Source organism: Rhinoraja longicauda, unplaced genomic scaffold (genome assembly GCF_053455715.1).
Source record: "Rhinoraja longicauda isolate Sanriku21f unplaced genomic scaffold, sRhiLon1.1 Scf000785, whole genome shotgun sequence".
Lineage (NCBI taxonomy): Eukaryota > Metazoa > Chordata > Chondrichthyes > Rajiformes > Arhynchobatidae > Rhinoraja > Rhinoraja longicauda.
The window spans coordinates 30,001-35,000 of NW_027602001.1; positions in this window are offsets into that span (position 1 = coordinate 30,001).

Genomic DNA, 5,000 nt, shown 5'->3' on the forward strand with positions numbered 1-5,000 from the left:
CCAGATCTATCTTATTTGTTTGCTTGGCCCACTGGACTTTGCATGGGCTTTGCAACACTGTGTGCTAGGTTAAATCACGGCCAATAGAGTGAGTGTTTTTAATGATCCTGATCTGATAAGGGGACTAGAGGTAAAAGAGCCGTTAGGAGGCAGTGATCACAACACGATAAGTTTTACTCTGCAAATGGAAAGGTAGAAGGGAAAATCGGAAGTGTCTGTATTACAGTATAGCAAAGGGGATTACAGAGGCATGAGGCGGAGCTGGCCAAAATTGACTGGAAGGAGGCCCTAGCAGGGAAGACGGTAGAACAGCAATGGCAGGTATTCCAGGGAATAATGCAGAGGTTGCAGGATCAATTTATTCCAAAGAGGTGGAAAGACTCTAAGGGGAGTAAGAGACACCTGTGGCTGACAAGGGAAGTCAGGGACAGCATAAAAATTAAGGAGAGGAGGTATAACATAGCAAAGAAGAGTGGGAAGACAGAGGATTGGGACTCTTTTAAAGAGCAACAAAAGTTAACTAAAGAGGCAATGCGGGGAGAAAAGATGAGGTGCGAGGGTAAACTAGCCAATAATATAAAGGAGGATAGCAAAAGTTTTTTTAGGTACGTGAAGAGGAAAAAAATAGTCAAGGCAAATGTGGGTCCCTTGAAGACAGAAACGGGGGAATTTATTATGGGGAACAAAGAAATGGCAGACGAGTTAAACCGTTACTTTGGGTCTGTCTTCACTGAGGAAGATACACACAATCTCCCAAATGTTCTAGGGGCCGGAGAACCTAGGGTGATGGAGGAACTGAAGGAAATCCACATTAGGCAGGAAATGGTTTTGGGTAGACTGATGGGACTGAAGGCTGATAAATCCCCAGGGCCTGATGGTCTGCATCCCAGGGTACCTAAGGAGGTGGCTCTAGAAATAGTGGAAGCATTGGAGATCATTTTTCAATGTTCTATATAGATTCAGGATCAGTTCCTGTGGATTGGAGGATAGCAAATGTTATCCCACTTTTTAAGAAGGGAGGGAGAGAGAAAACGGGTAATTATAGACCAGTTAGTCTGACATCAGTGGTGGGGAAGATGCTGGAGTCAATTAGAAAAGACGAAATTGCTGAGCATTTGGATAGCAGTAACAGGATCATTGCGAGTCAGCATGGATTTACGAAGGGGAAATCATGCTTGACAAATCTACTGGAATGTTTTGAGGATGTAACTAGGAAAATTGACAGGGGAGAGTCAGTGGACGTGGTGTACCTCGACTTTCAGAAAGCCTTCGACAAGCTCCCACATAGGAGATTAGTGGGCAAAATTAGGGCACGTGGTATTGGGGGTAGGGTACTGACATGGATAGAAAATTGGTTGACAGACGGAAAGCAAAGAGTGGGTATAAATGGGTCCCTCTCGGAATGGCAGGCAGTGACCAGTGGGGTACCGCAAGGTTCGGTGCTGGGACCCCAGCTATTTACGATATGCATTAATGACTTAGACGGAGGGATTAAAAGTACCATTAGCAAATTTGCAGATGATACTAAGCTGGAGGGTAGTGTGAATTGTGAGGAAGATGCAATAAGGCTGCAGGATGACTTGGACAGGTTGTGTGAGTGGGCGGATACATGGCAGATGCAGTTTAATGTAGATAAGTGCGAGGTTATTCACTTTGGAAGTAAGAGTAGAAAGGCAGATTATTGTCTGAATGGTGTCAAGTTAGGAGGAGGGGGAGTTCAACGAGATCTGGATGTCCTAGTGCATCAGTCAATGAAAGGAAGCATGCAGGTACAGCAGGCAGTGAAGAAAGCCAATGGAATGTTGGCCTTCGTAACCAGAGGAGTTGAGTATAGGAGCAAAGAGGTCCTTCTACAGTTGTAGCGGGCCCTGGTGAGACCGCACCTGGAGTACTGTGTGCAGTTTTGGTCTCCAAATTTGAGGAAGGATATTCTTGCTATGGAGGGCGTGCAGCGTAGGTTCACTAGGTTAATTCCCGGAATGGCGGGACGGTCGTATGTTGAAAGGCTGGAGCGATTGGGCTTGTATACACTGGTATTTAGAAGAATGAGGGGGGATCTTATTGAAACATATACGATAATTAGGGGATTGGACACATTAGAGGCAGGAAACATGTTCCCAATGTTGGGGGAGTCCAGAACAAGGGGCCACCGTTTAAGAATAAGGGGTAGGCCATTTAGAACGGAGATGAGGAAGAACCTTTTCAGTCAGAGAGTGGTGAAGGTGTGGAATTCTCTGCCTCAGAAGGCAGTGGAGGCCAGTTCGTTGGATGCTTTCAAGAGAGAGCTGGATAGAGCTCTTAAGGATAACGGAGTGAGGGGGTATGGGGAGAAGGCAGGAACGGGGTACTGATTGAGAGTGATCAGCCATGATCGCATTGAATGGCGGTGCTGGCTCGAAGGGCTGAATGGCCGACTCCTGCACCTATTGTCTATTGTCTATTGTCTATAATCAACCACTTTATTTTGCCCGTCTTTGTGACTCCTCTTTGACACGTCGATCACCGCTGAGGCTGTTTTACCTGTTTCCCCTATGTACCGTAAGGTACACTCCTTACATTGAACTGCATACACCCCATTATTTCGCTCACGGGTTATCCTCTGTGCTATCCAGTCTCTCCTGTCACCCTGTTCTATGTTTTTGTCTATTACCCAGTGGGAGCAGGCCCCATATTGACATTAATTTGTAACCCTACTGCTCCCCTCGTCTGCTGGTTTTATCACCATCTCATGTTTATCCCTCAGCTCTGCCGTGGTCTCCCTCTCTTTTTTTCTGGTGAGGTTCGGCCTATCCTTTGTCATGGGCATATCCCAGGCTGTTTTAGTAACGTTCTTTTAAAACGTGTCGTGTTTGTTTGGCTTTACCCACGTTCCAGCATTAGAGGCCAATTTTTGCAATGTTTCCTGGGTGGGATTTGCCGGTTTTACAAATGGTGTCACTATCTCACCCTGCTTCCTGATACCCTTATGGGGTCGGCTCTGTTCTTGCAGAACCCTCGGGTGGTGCAGAGTCTGGGCCTTGTTATCAATATCTTGCCCTGCTTCCCGATACCCTTGCGGGTTCGGCTCTGTTCTTGCAGATCCCTCAGGTGGTGCAGAGTCTGGGCGGCATCGTCACCCAGCACACCGACGCCCACTGAAAATTACCCACGCACAGTGCGCGCCTGGAGCGGCAGTAGTTCAAACTACCCCTACCCCTACCCCTACCCCTACCGCTACCCCTACCCCTACCCCTACCCCTAACCCTAACCCTAACCCTAACCCTAACCCTAACCCTAACCCTAACCCTAACCCTAACCCTAACCCTAACCCTAACCCTAACCCTAACCCTAACCCTAACCCTAACCCTAACCCTAACCCTGACCCTAATGCAGGCAGAGTTATTTATAAAGTGGCCCAGACTCTGCACCACCTGAGGGTTTTGTAACAGAACCAACCCCATAAGGGTTTCAGGAAGCAGGGCAAGATATTGATAACAAGGCGCAGACTCTGCACCACCTCAGGGTTCTGCAAGAACAGAGCCGACCCCATAAGGGCATCAGGAATCAGGGCAAGATATTGATAAAATGGCCCAGACTCTGCACCACCTGAGGGTTCTGCAAGAACAGAGCCGACCCCATAAGGGCATCAGGAAGCAGGGCAAGATATTGGTAACAAGGCCCACGGGGAAGGCGGCATACTTTGGGGTTATTTTGTAGTGAGTTTTGAAGGCATGTGCTAGTGTTACGCATACCGAGGGCGCGCAAAGTTCGGCGCGCCCGGGCCAAAACGCCTCTGCTGGCCGCGGCCGAGTCGGCCGACGGATTGCCACGGACTTGCTTGACGACCTGTCACTCTCCGTGCATCGGTTGCACGCCCGGTTCGTCCTTTCCATTTGTTTCATGATGTACACGCGGCAGGCGGAATATTTTAAAAGCACTGTTCTGTTCGAAGTGCACAATGGCCGTTGGGGCAATGCAACTGGGGGTCGGTCGACCGGCTGACGACGCCTGCCTGCCGATTTGGTTCACGATGTCCCCGCCGAAGGCGGCATACTTGAAAGTACTGCCGTTCGCGGCGCGCAATTTGCAGGGGGGAGGAATTGTTAGTGGACGTCTGTGTGCTGGGTGACGATGCTTGCCGACTTGGTTCATGCCGTCCACGCCGAAGACGGCGCCGTTTAAAGTACTGCCGCTCGAGGTGCACAATTTGCGGGGGAATTGTTATTGGGCGTCGGCGTGCTGGGTGACGATGTGGAGATGAGGAACGCCGAGCCAGATCTATCTTATTTGTTTGCTTGGGCCACTGGACTTTGCATGGGCTTTGCATCATTGTGTGCTACGTTAAATCACGGCCAATTGAGTGAGTATTTTTTATTCAACCACTCTATTTTGCCCGTCTTTGTGACTCCTCTATGACACGCCGATCACCGCTGACGTGTTAATCTGCGTGTTAGGTATCTCGGGGGTCAGTTGGACGGACAGATGTGTAAGGGTTTTGTTCGGAAGGATCGTTGAGTGTAAACGGTGAACGGGGGTTAAAGGCCCTGAGGTTTCAATCCTCTAAAGAATGTAAAAGGTCTGACGCGTTAGCTAGCAGCTAATGAGGTGAACCTAGCAGCTAATGAGGCTCTCTCTCTCTCTCACGGCCCCGGGACTCCCTCCCTCCCTCCTCCCTCTTGGAACCCTCCCTGCGTGGGGGGGGGGGGGGCACGAAGAAAAAGAGGGTATAAGAAGAATCCAGTGGAAGGAGTAGGGACTGGGGGCGAGGTCAGACAGCCTATCCGGCTAATAAAGCATCATGAGGTTAGGTATAAACTCTGATGACTGCATAAACTCGCCCCTAATGGGGGGGGGGGGGGGGGGGGGCACTCTCTCCCCCACCCCTCTCTCCCCAGTGCCACTCCCTCCGACCCCCCCCCCCACTCTCTTCGTGTCGCTGGGCCCGCCCGGCACGGCCCCGAGGATCACTCCCCGCGCGGCAACGGGACACCGGGTCGCCGGGCCCGCAGGGTCGTCAGTCG